Raw genomic sequence first — 15,330 nt, forward strand, 5'->3', positions numbered from 1 at the left:
AGAAAGCCATGACCACTGAAACCTTAACCTGAACCTCTAGATAATATGCCCTCAGTTTCTGAGTGACATAGCTAAAATAAAACAATGGGGGACTATCTTGATTAATTAATCAATTTACACATACATATGTGTATCTAGCCACTGAATATAACCCTGGAAGACATCCAGTCTTCTTGATGTCTGCCCTGACCCTGAACAAGAGGCTGCTAGATGATGTGGAGAAAGAGAAATAAACATTTATTAAGAACCTGCTATGTTCCAGACGCTGCACTTTATATGCTACATCATTTTGGGTTTTTGCATTGGGCAAGTATGCCGAGTGTCAAGAAGACCTGAGTTCAAATCCTCCCTCAAACACTTATCAGCTGCACTATCTTGGGCAAGTAATTTAGCTTCTCTCGGTTCCATTTTCCTCATCTTTAAAAATGAGAATAATAATAGAGCATTTGTGAGAATCAAATAATATAATGGATGCATAAAGCTTTCCAAACCTTAAAGTCTTTATAAATGTTCCTTTTTGCCATATGCTTTTATCTCCTTGTTGACTATTGCTTCTGGAAAGGACATGTGAATTGACCACTCTGGGTCAACTTTTAGCATATCTGAGACTTGCCCACCCCCAAACTAATGCTTTTTAAATACCCTTTAATATGGGATGTAGGCTCCTTGAGGGCAGTCGCTATCTCCCTTGGAATGATGTCTAGCGATATGCTATTATATTGTTCATCCCTTTTTTTTTTTTCCTATTGGCATTGTGGATCCTATCTTGGCTTGAATGTGGATTGGATTTAACTGAGGCAGAATTACACAAAGTCATCAGTCTTGCTCTCTGTTCCTGAGTCATCAACATTTAATGACAAGACAAAAGTTGGGGATGATTGGTGATAGCCCAGGATGCAGCAGATGACCTCAACATCTTTGTCTGATCGATCCCTACACTCTCCACAGCAGCTGTTTCAGCCTTCATGGCCACTGGAACAAATTGATCTCGGTCACCCGCTCTGTCAGGGAAGTTTTCACATGCTTGGGGTAGCCACCCGCCCCCCAACTCACCTGTTGGTTTGAGTCCCATCGGTTTTTCCTTAACCTGGTTTAGCCCCATCTGCCCAAACAATGACTAAGGTCCTGGGAAAATGTGGCCTGGCTATGAAATTGGGCTTTTTTGTTGTTTTAGGTTTTATTCCACTCTTGCTTTTTTGTCTGAATTTATGACTTCCATTGTGTAGCGAATTCCTGACATAAGTGATCATAGTAGCTCACGCACACATGTTGCTTTACATATAGAGTATTATTTGATCCTTACATCAGTAATACAGGAGTATTACAATAGTAATATTAAAGTAGTATTAATAGTATTAAAGTATTATTAATAGTAAAGTAGATACTATTACTATCTACCTTTTACAAATGAGAAAACCGAGACAGATGAGTATTTCCCACCTGAGAATCAGCCTTACTAGGTTCAAAGTCTTATCACCAGGTCTGCCACAGACTGAAGAGTTTTTGGCTGCCTCATCCCACCAAGACATCCTCCTAAGGTCCAGGAATGTAGTGATCTACATTAGTGAGAGAGCAAGATCAAAGCTAGAGCTTTTCATATTATTGTGCTATAAGAAATTATGAGCAGACTGGAAAGACTACATGAAGGGAGCAAAACCAGGAGAATACTGTACACAGTAGCAGCAAGATTATGTGATGATCAATTATGAAAAACTTGGCTCTTCTCAGCAATACAGTGTTTGAGGACAATTCCAGTAGAATTGGGATGGAAATGCCATCTGCATCCAGAGAGAGAACTATGGTGACTGAATGCAGATCAAAGGATACTATTTTCACCTCTTTTTTGTTTACTATTTCTTTCTGGTAGTTCTTCCTTTTTGTTCTGATTTTTCTTTCACAACATGACTAACATGGAAATAAGTTTAAAATCATCATACTTATATCAGATTTCTTGCTGTCTTGGACTATGAAGGGAAGGAGAAAACAATTTGCAGTTCAAAATCTTACCAAAATTAGTGTTGAAAACTCTCTTTACGTGTAATTGGAAAAATAAAATACTATTGAAATTCTAAAATATTAACTTTTTTTTTAAAAAGCCACAGCTCCTTAAAACATTGACATGTTTCATACATGAAACCATAAATCCATATGTATAGATTCTTATACATGAAAAGGTAGACATATTTTTCCATTAAGCTATATAGAATAATTTATCTTCTCATAGTCATTTATATTAAAAAAGCACTTTCTTCATGGCAACATTAGAAAATAGATTTTGTTATCATTTAATGGATGAGAAAACTGAGGCTTTAAGTCACACAGCTGTCTGTTTCAGAACAAGCACATTAACAGATATTTTCCTGACTTCAAACCCTGTGATCTTTTCCAATGAATCACTCTTTCTCATAATGTATATTAGCAAGGGTCCTCAAACTTTTTAAATAGGGGGCCAGTTCATTGTCCCTCAGACTGTTGCAGGGCCGGACTATAAAAAACAAAAACTTGTGGGCTTTTAAATAAAGAAACTTCATAGCCCTGGGCGAGGGGGATAAACGTCCTCAGCTGCTGCATCTGGCCCACGGGCCATAGTTTGAGGACCCCTGAATTGTATAGCTGTACTTACACATACTTATATGCCTACTTACATATATATGTTATTTCTAGCATTAAATCACAGGTAGCTGGATGAAATGTAAATTTAAAATAGGAGAACCTCTGACACTAACTACTCTGGATAAATCCTTTAACTTCTTCAGCCTCAATTACCTCATCTGTAAAAGATGAATAGTAAAAGTATCTATTCATAAGGTTGTAAGAATAAAATGATACTATATATATAAAATATCACATGTATGTGAGCTATTAGAATTTTCATATCAGAAATTCTCTACACAATGAAATCCTAGACACAGACAAAAAACAAGAGTGGAATAAAACCAAAAGCAATAACAACAAAAAAAAAATCCAGCTTCATAGCCAGGCCACATTTCCCCAGGGCCTTAGTCATTGTTTGGGTTTTTCCGAAAAGTCGAGTCCAAGCCCAAAGCACAAAATTTTGCTTTAATCCACATATACTCTAACACTGAATTATATATGTTTTATTAAACCACCCAGCTGTCCATACTTATTCCCTACCATTATATTCTTTTTAATCCCTTGATGGACCCCACAAAAAAAATCCATCAGGTATCAAGGAACATTTGCCCCTCGTAGAAACTGGCAACTTTTATCTAAATGAACCAACGTTAACCAATGTAACACATTTTAATACACTTTACTACTTCATGCTGTGGCAGCAAATTGGACCGTAACTCTCCCTCGCAGATCCTTCAGAAGTTGCTGTGTAAGCTCTTAGCGCTCTCGGACATTCATTACCACAAAGACAAGTTTGTCCGTCTCAGTGAGATTATTCTCGCTTTTTCAAAGGGGTCGTCAAAGGTGATGCCGGGTGGAAATGCTGTCAGAGTCAGAATGGGACTGGGGTGATCGAGTCTAAGAGTTTATAACCAAAGTGTGAAGTGAGTCCATGAGACTCTGCGATGGAATGATGGGGGCTTGCTTTTCAATGTGCAGACCAGAGCTCAAACAACCCAATGAGTGTCGAGTCTTTCCAGGGAGGCTCCTAGAAGACTGTGCATTAACTTGGTGGTTGATCTTCTTGTTCAGGTAAAACTGCCATATAAGAATAGCCAAGTAATGTGGCTATTTGTACTGGTTATTCAGATATTTTTCAGTCATGTCCGACTTCATGATCCCATTTGGGATTTTCTTGACAAAGACATAGGAGTGAGTTGCCATTTCCTTCTCTCCAGCTTATTTTACAGATGAGAAACTGAGGCAAACGGGGTTAAAGGACTTGTTCAGGGTCACTCAATTAATAAGTCTCTGAGGCTGGATTTGAACTCTAAACAACAGATCCCCAAACAGTTCAGAACCTTTGGGAAAAGACATTTAACCAATTAAAAGGAGTTTGGTAAGCCAATCCACACGGGAAAAAACAAATGGATGCATATCATAGTCTAGATGGGCAGTTAGATGGACAGCCTGTAGAACTTTAGACAATCTACAGACTTTGTCCATTTATTTATATAACTGGTACAGTATTGTGGACAAATTGTGTCCAAAATTATCAGAACTGGGATACGTCTGTGGACACAACTCTGATGTGGATAAAAATACGACCATAATGGTGGATATAGTTATGGATGTGGGTATGGAGATAACCGTGATCAAAGCCATAGCTCTGTCCCTGACTCGGTACTCTGGTCATAAAGAAGAGCTCTCCAAACCATACCACAGTAGAATGGTGGGACTCAATGTATAGTACCCCAGGGTGACTGCATTCATGTCATAAACTATGTGCAGGTATCATAAACTCTGTGAGGTATTACGGGTGATACTCCACACTCACATGGATCCATGATCACATTGACTTGAATGTCCCCTCCAATGATGGGGATCACACACACCATACATGAATCTTGCTCATGTTCTTCCATAAATTCACCTCCAAAGGTCCCATATAACATGTGGGGGGAGGGAAAGAATGGGGCATCCTTCAGTTATTCTAAAAATATATGAATATCAGGGTCATGTGGGCTGTTTACTAGTCTCATTCTCACTATATGACCAGCTCTCCTTCCTCCCTTCATCCCTCCCTTTCTCCTTCCCTTTCTTCTTCCCTTCCTTCCTCCCTTCTCTTTCCTTCTCCTTTCTTCCCTCCCTTCCCTCTTTTACTTCCTTCCCATACTCCTTCCTTTCTCCCTTCTTCTTCTTCCTCCCTTCTTTCTTTCCTCCCCTCTCTCCCTTCCTTTCTTTCTCCCTTCTGCAATTCTTTGCTGGAAACCTTTATTGTACCTCTCCCATGGAACTCCTCATTTGTAACGTGCTGCAACCTGTCCAACCCTCTGGTGCCTCTCCATTGTCCTTTGGGCATTTGTTCTTCATTTGCAATTTTACTGAAATTATTCTGTTCCAAATTGCCACTGGGAGAATAATGACATCAAAAATATGGGTATTTGTTTCCAATAGAAATTTGGGGTCATTAAAGAAGCTTAGCAATTTTCTGACGACAATCTGACAGTTCTGATAATTTTGGACACAATTTGTCCATTTTAACTGTCCCAGTTACATAAATAAATGGACAAGGTCTGTAGATTGTCTGAAGTTCTATAGGCTGTCCATCTAACTGCATGTCTAGACTATGATATGCATCCATTTGTTTTTTCCCGTGTGGATTGGCTTACCAAACTCCTTTTAACTGGTTAAATGTCCTTTCCCAAAGATTCTGCACTGTTTGGGGTTCCGTTGTACTGAGCACATCACTCACTAACGGGAGCGTCTGGAATGCCTCGCCATCCAGTAGATTCCCTTTTCCACTTGGTCTTTGTTCTGGAGCTCCTCCATTATAGAGCATAAAATAGACAGCCTCAATCTCTGCCTTCATAGGCTAATCAGGGAGATAAGACAGGCACATAAATTGCTATGGTATAAAGCAGAACATCAGTAATTTTACATAAGTGTTATGAATCCTGAGCTTCATGAGCTCCATGTTGGACAAGTTACTTATTCTCTCAGCCACTAAAGCTACAAATTACAGAGAAGTTTCCTTTTCTGGATATTCCCTATATTAACGAAGCCACAGATTCAGCCCATATCTGTCATATAAGAAAGCTGTTCTGGGGGACTCAGAATGAAAAGATCACTTCAAAACCAAGGAATCAGGAGAGATTTCAGAGGCTACTTGAGGTAACTTGTGAACATTGGTGGAAACCAAATATGTGTTCATGGAAATGGGAGGAAGGATGCTCCAGGGAAAGGAAACGGTGAGATGTAGTTTTACTGTAGTGGAGAGACAAAAGGAAAAGTGGAGGGGAAAGCACAGGATTGGGGACTGGAATCTTGACTCTGCTACTTGATAACCTTTTGAGCAAGTCATATAACTTTTCTAGACCTGAGTGTCCTCACTGGAAAAATAAGGGCTTTGGACTAAATGACTTCTAAGTTTCTTCGAGGATTTAGAATAGTTGATCCCAAAGTCCAGTTATGAAACCTTGGGCAATAACATCTTAGACCTTTTCCTCTCCTAGGTCTCATGTGGCATGGAATTAGAAGTATAGGGTACATACAGGAAAGGGTTAAGTTGCATTTTAAAAACTATGAAGGGGAGCAACTAGAAACTGGAAAATTACATCGGAAACAAACTATAGGGGTACTTGAATGCCATTTTAAGAACTATTATCCTTTTTTTGCAATAAGTAATAGGATCCACAGAAGGATTTAGAGCATGGGGATGACATAAGGAGAATTGTGCTTTAAAAGAGTTCATTTGACAGCAATATTGAAGTTGCATGGTGTGAGAAAAGAAGGCAAGTGAAGAAATTTGGGATAGAAAGACTAGTTTGGTAATCTAAGAATTGGGGGATGAGATCCTGAATGAGGGAAGCAGCAGTAAGAACAAAGAGAATTCAAAATATGATTTATTAAGTGATGAAAAGCAGGTGATTTGGTGAACAGAGTGATGAGCTTAATTCAAATCCTGCCCATTGAATTTATTCACTCAATTATTAAGGGTCATCTATTGCCAGGCATTGTGTCAGGCAGTGGGAGATATAATGCAAAAATAAAAATAATTCCTATCCCTGTACTAGTTATGTGACCAATTCCTTAACTTTTCTGTACCTCAGTTTCCTCATCTATAAATGGAGAAAATATCCTTACCTATTTATGGGGACAAAGATATGTTTGTAGCCTCTCATGGTGTTGAGGGAAAGACCAAGAAAAATACAAAATCATTTTGCAATCCTTAAAATGTCTACCAAATGACACTGGGCTTGAGATTCCTTGGTATAGGACACTCACCATGAGTAAATTCCCTCGTCCAATGTACCCCATCTGCTACTTATTGCCTTAAGAAATTACTTAGGGACATTAAGAAATAACTTACCCAATGTCTCACAGCTAATCCATGCTATCCAAAGGCAGGTTGTTTTATTATTTTTTGTTTGTTTATAATTAGGGCAACCTGGGTTTCTGCAGGGTGATTCTGTAAGTCCAGTGTGACAGATGGAGAAAATATTCTTTGGAAGGATGAGTAAGTTTTGGGGTGAAAACGAGCTCATTTTTGGACATGTTGAGTGTAAGGTGCTACATCAAAAAAGACTTTGCGAGTTGAGATGTGGGTCTAGAGTTCAGGAGAAAAACACAAGTTGGAGATTCAGATTTGGGTGTCCTTGATAGTACATAAATCATAGATTTAGGGATGGAGGCTTTGCAGAGAACTTAGAGGCCATTGAGTCTAGCCCTTCTCATCTTATATTTAATGCTAAATCATTATGGATCCCAGGCAGGAAGGGGCTACATATAAATGAGGAAATTGAAGTCAGGGGAGTTCAAGTAACATAGAAAAACACAAAGAAAATGATGAGGTATTATTCAAACCAGGTCTTCCTGATTCCAAATTCAAAGCACTCTACTCCCCCACATTGCCATAGAAATGAATGAAGGGAGAGGAAGATGAGGGGCAGAAAAAGAAAAGCAGAAAACCAAATCCTAGGCAAAAGGAGAGAGCTAACATTTACAGTAAAATAAAGCAACTGACTAACATGAAAAGAAAGAGAAAAAATCTCCAGAGAAGAAGCAAATCAAGCATTTATTTAGCACTTACTATGTGCCAGACACTGTGGATAAAAGAAAAAAAGAAAAGATAAAGAGGAGAACCAACAAGTCTCCACAAGAAAAGAAAGAATAGAGTCATAAGAAAGGCAAATGAATATTGTCTGTGTATTTAGTGTGATTCTCTTTCAACTTTATATTTATAATGGAACATTACTATAAGTAATAAGCAGCAGAGCAGGGGGAAAAATGCTGGCCTTGACCCCAGAGATGTCTGGTCCTCCCTCTGACATTTTGCTAGTTTGGTGACTGTGGGCAAACCACAACCTCCCTGAGAATATTTGCTCAACTGTAAAATGGGGCAATAACACCTGTTTCATCAGTGTTTCATGAGGCCATTGGGAAAATCCATTGAGTTGAAACAATTCAAATTTTTTGCAAACCTTAAAGCATTATGTCAATGTCATTTGTTATTACTTTGCAATGTGCTCCTGATGGAAGATTATATCTTAAGAAAAGGAATCACAGAATATGCTTTTCATTTTGCTATAGTTTATGGCCTTGAAGCTCGCCCTACGGTTTGATATATTGAACGATAATCAAAATCACCCCTTTTTCCTTTTATCTTACAATTATCTTTACTGTTTCCCAGTGAAGCTAGTCACCAGCCAGTCCCCTCCTCCCAAAGTTTCCAGGATCGGAGGCGCCTTGGGAAGCCAAATAGTTAAAGGGCTGGCAGCCCCACTGCCCGGCCCAGGCTGTTCCCTCGCTGGCTGTCCCTGGGCTGGGGAGATGAATGGAATGTCCATGAGGCCTTCTGGCTGGTTGCCACATTCCTATGGGAACATTGCTGCCTTGGCCAGGGCTGAGTCCTGGGAGCAGGGATGGGGCTCAAACACCAACTTGTGGGAGTTAGGGGGTGGCAATGGAGCCAGAGTCTGAGAACCAAAGGCACATCCCGCCATCTTGTTGCAAGAAGGTTCTGTGGAGGAACCAGTTGCCCTCTCTCCATCTTCTCCAAGACTATGATAAAGACTCAAGGATTGTATGGAGAGATTTACTCCTGCTGGCAAACCCTTCAGTTCTGCAGGCAGTTTTTAAAGCAACAACAGATGTAAATTCATTTTTTTAAAGAATTCTGGAGGGAACTCTGAATTCTCAGTTTAGCTATAAATGCTTCCTCTCTCCCTCCTCTCCTAAATGATAGATTTAGAGCTGAGAATCTTGGATTAGAGACCATCTAGACCAATCCTCTCATTTTCCAGATGAGGAACTGAGATGGTAAAATACCTTATCTCACACAGAGAGCAGTAACTCACAAATCTGGAACTCAAACTCAGGGCCCCAGACTCCAAATTCGGGACTCTTTCCTTTGTCCCACAATGCCTACTGATTTTCTTCTATCCTAAATAATCCCCATTTGGGGATGGATCAATCTATGAACTTTTTTTTCTTATTATTGCTATTTTTTTTAGGAGGGAGGAAGTAACCAAGCAGATTCTGGTGGCAAAAAAAAAAAAAAAACAGGTTTTTCTCTCCTTTCCCTTCCTCACCCCAACCCCCACATCTTTCAGCCTTGAAACACCAATCCAGCTAGCGGCATTTCCATTTTCTACAATTATCCCCCATTTGCTATAATTGTACCTTTGAAACACATTCAGGCAGCCAGGGGAGCTCATTAGCATTCTGGGTTTAAACTCCTTCTAGTCTATGGAGGAATTGGGGGTGGAAGAGGTGAAAGAAAGGAAAATCCAGCCAATCAAAGGTGAGAGAGCAAGTGAGGTGTCTGACTGCAGCTGGCAAAGAAGGACAGTGAATCCCCAAGTTTTTCCAAGAATGACAGTTCTCTCAAACCATGTGGTTACTTTTCAGCAGGAGAACCACATCCCCGTCCTAGCAAGAGAAACCTGTGTTCTTACTTACCTTTCCACTAGGTGGCAATGCTACATGGGAGTTGCCTCTATTTATACAAAGGCTTTAATTTGAAACTTACCCTATTAAAGACCTTGTTTAGGGTCCAGCTATATAAGTGTGTTTGGGGTTACCGGAAGCAATGAATTCAGTCTCTCTTTGTGCAGAAGGGCATTCTCCATGAATGCAGGAAGATTTAAATTTCCCCTAAGGTCCAAGAGCAAAAATATATATATATATATATATTAGCTCTAGTTGGTCTAATTAACCCATATAAAACTATCCCTCTAGCCAGAGGGACCCTTAATTCTCTCTTCCAGTCTTTCCATTTTACAGATGAGAAAACTAAGTCCCAGAGAGAGAGTATAATTTGTTCATGGCCAGTAAGGATTAAAACACTAAGCTACCAAGTCCCAAGCCACTGGTCTTTCTACTATATAGCCCTTCACTCTGCCAAGAATTCCTTTATTAGTTTATTTCTAAGTCTCTTTTCATCCCCTGCATAATTGTTGATAGGCATCTTAAATCTCAAAGATTTGAAGATTTTAGGGGAAAACATCCTTAATGAATCGGATCACACATGCTCTACGTGAAACATCTGTCTTCTATTGGACAGCAGTATTTCCATTCTCCAATGCAGCCAGCCAACTTCTCCTCCTGATTTTTATATGCAACCCCAGTCCTGCCCCTGCCAGCTAATGGTCCCGCCTTCCCAATTCTGAGCCTCCTGTCTGCACGCTGGCTGATGCTGGCAGCAGCAGGTTTGCAATCAGCCTTGCACCACCACACTCCCCACAGGGCTTGTAAACTTGGGAACTGGTTCCATTCCATCGCCTCCTCAGAGTTAATAAGATTCATGAACAACCTCATAGTTAGCAACTAGAATCAAGTGACCTTGTGGGTGTGTCGGAAAGCTCATTTCAAATTAAAACTGGGTGTACGTGAGGCAGAGGTATGTTGTGGCTTGGTGAAAAGAACACTGGATTGGAAGTCAGAAGATGGTGGCTTGGAAGCTCAACGGTTCCCATTGGAACTTTCTTATTGGAAAACCAGAATCACATCATCCACTCTGACCCTCTGTTTTGTCCTCTGTAAAAAAGTGGAACTAAATGGTTTTTCTGGTCATTTCTAACTTGAAATGCTTTAAACCTATCAGAAGCATTATTGGAAAATCTATGATCCAGGAAAAACACATTAACCCTTTAAGATGCATTCAATTGGATGGCAAGGGAAAAAGACATTGAATATCAGTGCAAGACCCTTTGAGGAAGAAGATCCTGGGGTATACTGGAGAGATCTCCATCCAGGAGAAAAATTTAGAGCAATGTCATACTCCCAAGTTTATCCTGAACCTCATTAAAATATATTTCCTATCTGAGGTTAGTAGATTGATATAATTTTTTTAAATTATTAAATTTTATTTATATATAAATTAAATAAATTATTTAAAATAATTTTTAAAAATAAACATGTGAGATTTTCTAAGTCAATATGTAGCACACAAGGATCTTTTTATATAGTGTAGTTAGCCCTGTTTCCAGTGGAGATTGCTACCACTAGTTTATAGAAGGTTAGGGAGAAGAAGCTTATGAAGGGATAGGAAATGCCTTTAGTGACTTTCTAATCAGGTGCTAAGCTCGGTTTTCTCTACCTGACCAAAAAAAAGTACTTTAAAACCCTCTAAATTTGGGTACTGAGGAGAGAGGGAGGACCAAAGCTGCAGGAGAACTGCCTTAGTTACAGCTCTGATTCCTATCAGCTAAATGAAATGGGAAGCTGAGGCTCCAATCACATCTTAGAGTCTCCCCAAGATCAGTATGCATTCTAAGGGATCTCTGAAATGAGAGGTTTTATTAGCAGAATATGTGAGAGTAAATTTCTGTTCAGCTGAATAATCTTCCAATAACGTATAGGATGGAAAAAGAACAGAAGAAACATTATACATGGTATCAGCAATATTCTGATGATCAACTATGAATGACTTAGTTCTCCTCAGTTATACAATGATCTAAGACAATTACAAAGGACTCATGATGGAAAATGCTATCCACATCCAGAGAAAGAACTAGTGGAGTCTGAATGCAGATTGAAGCATATTAATTTTCACCTTCCTTATTTTCTTCATGGTTTTTTTCCTTTAGTCTATTTCTTTTTTCACAACATGACTAATATGGAAATGTGTTTTACATGATTGCACATATATAACCTATCCCAAATTGCTTATCCTTTTAGGAAAAGGAGAGGGAAAGAGAAAAAGAGAGAAAAATTTAGAACTCAAAGTTATATAAAAATGAATGCTAAAAATTGTTTTTACACATAATTGGAAAAATAGTATTAAATAATATTTAATGTTAAATATTATTAAAGTATTGTTGAATTAAATAGTACTGTTAAATATTAAATACTATTTTTAAAAGAAAGAAGAGAACTCTAGACCAAGGATTGTTAACCCAGGCTCCAAAGACAGCATTTAGAGGGTCCATGAACTTAGAGGGGAAAAAATCCACTATTTTCACTAATTTCTAACTAAAATTTGTCATTTTCTTCTATCATAAATATAGGCAACAGAGCAGAGTAATATTAGTCACACTTGTGACACTGTCATGAGGAAAAATCAGTTATTTTCATATAGCCTTATTTTTATTGCAGATATCTCAAAATTTCATTTATACTTATCACTACTTTGAAATTATTATAATGAGTATGCTAACATTTGATCAATTTTCTTGCTGCTCATGCTGGCTGACTTTTGAGATCCTTAGGCTTTACCAAACCACCAAGAGTTCCATGATTAAAAAACGAATTCACTTCTGACCTAAACAAAGAGGTCAGAGGCAGAGGTAGAGAAAGAAGAATACTAGAATTTGGGGGGAGAATTGGTGAAGGTGGAAACAGGAAAGAGTTTATTGGATAATGAGGGATATGTAAAAAAAATCAGTAAGACAAAAAAAAGTACAGAAGAAAAGTTCAGAAGGATATACTAGCAAAGCAATCATATTACATTATTTAATATTATTTTAAAACAAATTTGTTAGCAGCTAGAGTTCATATTTTCTTATATAATCCTCTTATTTTTATATATTAAAGTATTTGTTTTTATTCATTTTTAAATCCACAATATAAACAAACATCTTTTTAGTGAAGAATTCATCTAAGAGAAGGAGCCATAGTAAGCAGCAGAGGGTTCACAGCAGATGAAAGGGACTAGAAGATGTCAGAGTTAAGTCTTGCTTGAGTAAGTCTAGATTTGGGGAACCTTGGAGAGAAATTCAGAAGATTCTGGTTGTGAAAACCAGGGGAAAGAACAACTTACTCTGCAAACAGGAGGTTTCAGGAAGAACAGTCTCAACCTAATATTTGTGTCTACACCTGAAGAATCTGGCAGGAAGGAGCCGATTTACTCCATTAGGGGACTAACTGGAACAATCAGCCAATCTCAGGAATAGGGATTCAATAGGCTGGAATGAAAAAGAGCCCAACTATGGTATGAAGTAGTGTCCAGTAGAATCTGTGACAAAACAAAACACTTATAATTTACTGGCCTGTATGTTGTTTATGTCCCAAATTATTCTTGCTTATAGAAAAAAAAAATTTTTAACTCGGAGTGTTAAACTGTGTTTGTTATTCACTAAATGACCTAAGATAACCTAGGGAAGAAGAACTCAAAATTCAAAGTCTAGAAAGGAGACATTTCATCCCCTCATTCTGAGTAATGGCAGCCATAAATTCGGGGGTATCTCTGTTTAAGGTCTATCCCCTCTATATAGAGACCTATGGATTCAAAGGAAAATTTTCAGTTGTCCCTCTGCAACTCTACCATCTTCTGACTTGAACTGGAAAGAAACAGAAAGTTGGTTTTGCCTTGTTGCAGACTAGTCCTATACAGAGTTCATTCAGGTAGCATTTGTGATCATTTCCAGAGTCAGTGAATTTCAGATTCACAACCAAACTCTAGTGTACAAATGAATAATGTCTTCCAGACTCTCCTTTCTTGACTGTCTCAGGATTCTGCCAGTTGTTTTTCTGCCTTCTACAAGATACCTATCAATTCCATCTTTGCTTGAAGACATCTAGTCAAAAGAAGGAACCCACTAATTCCTGAGGGAATCATCTTGCTTTTGGAGATTTTGAATGGTGAAAACATTTTCTTCTTCAAGGAGGCAGTGTAGAATAAAACAAAGACCATTATCTCCATGGTCTTGGGTTCAAATCAAATCATTAAGCGATTTTGTACAAGGTCACCTGGATGTCAGTTTCCCCATCTATTAAATGAGAGGTTGGATTAGAAAGTATTTGAGGTCTCTTCTAGCTTTGAATCTATGGTCCTATGATCCAGATACTCACAAGCATTTATTAAGTACCAGACATTGTGCTGGACATACATATACAAGCAAAAGAGAAAGATAACCAAAGAGAAACAAGACATAAAAGGAAGTTGGAGAGGGGAAGAAGGTACCTTGTATGGGACATGGTGAAAAAACCTGGAGGAGTACAGGCTTAAGAAATGAAGAGATGGTTGAGCTGGGTGCCCTCTTGGAATAGAGGTTCTGGGAGTAACTGTCCAATAAGAGAGAGGAGCCACCAGCACAGAGAAGACTACTTCAAGGTTCCAGAGCTGAAGGATCTTCAAAAATAATGAAATTTCTGAGGCATAGTGGAAAAGTATGAAAGAAGTACAGGCTAGTGAGTCTCAAAAGTAATACCAGGTTTTATGGTAATGAATGTTGATATGCATTAAACTTTTGGCTTTATTTGATATGCTTTGGGAGAATGTATTTAATAAGATTTTCATTTGCCTGAAGTTAAATTCCATGCCTCCAGAAAAAAAAAAAAAAAAAAAAAAAAAAAGGAAGGAAGGAAGAAATGAAGGCTCCAGAGATTTAAAATTCTACCATCTGATCCAAATATTTTATTCTATTCCCTCACTCTCATGACCTACAATCCCTTTATCCATTCTTATTCTCTCTATTTCCACATTAAACTCCACAGTGTGCTTTATTGCTTTAACATCCCATTAATTTCTACTAACTTATAATCTCTTATCCTGTTCCAAGTTACCTCCTTGGCTCAGTAAGTAAAGACCACTCTCAACCAGTCCCCTTAAAGCCCAAGGTTTTTGTATTTGAAAAAGAAAAAAATTTAGGTAAAACTGATCCCAATTTTTGTTCATAGGTGTTAACCTATAACCTTCCTGAGGAAGAACCTTTGTTTTATTATGATTTTTTTCTGTCCCCCCAGCACCTACTTCTATGTTATATATACAACAGATACTCAAAAAATACTTGTTGCAAAAATGAATTAATGAATGAAATTTGGGAATTTTCTCTAGTGGTTTTAATCAATCAATAAACATTCATTAAGTACCTACTATAAGTCAAGCACAATATTTAGTTCAGGGTACTTTGACTTTTTAATTTGTTTTCAATGCATTTTTTCATAAATTATTTATTGCAACTGGTATTAAGTCATAGATGCTGCAAATTCAGTTCAGTTTATGTTAAATATTTGGTAAACAGAATGAAGGCTCTGTCCTCAGGGAGCTTATGCTCTCATGGGTGAGAGGAGTGAAGTTGTGAAAATGAATCAGAATCTAGCTTGGATCCCTTCCTCTACTCCCTCTGTGCGTCCTTGGAAAGATGTTTTGTCTTTCTAGATTCTAATTCCTTCAACTATAAAATAAGGGGTTTAAATTAGATGATCTCCAAGTCCCTAACACTTCTAAATCTATGGTTTGTGAACCAAATCATAAAACTGTCATGGTAAAAATGTTGGAAACATGCCAATTGGCAAGTTCTCTCTGCCTTG

The 15,330-nt window shown here is 38.2% G+C and overlaps 1 long non-coding RNA gene across 1 annotated transcript in view; it reads left to right on the top strand.

Moving 5' to 3' along the window:
• Positions 1 to 15,330, top strand: part of LOC127540459 (uncharacterized) — a 75,330-nt gene that overhangs the window by 9,471 nt on the left and 50,529 nt on the right. The gene's annotated exons all lie outside the window — the stretch shown is intronic.

The sequence above is a fragment of the Antechinus flavipes genome, chromosome 6 (genome assembly GCF_016432865.1).
Source record: "Antechinus flavipes isolate AdamAnt ecotype Samford, QLD, Australia chromosome 6, AdamAnt_v2, whole genome shotgun sequence".
In the NCBI taxonomy this organism is placed as follows: domain Eukaryota; kingdom Metazoa; phylum Chordata; class Mammalia; order Dasyuromorphia; family Dasyuridae; genus Antechinus; species Antechinus flavipes.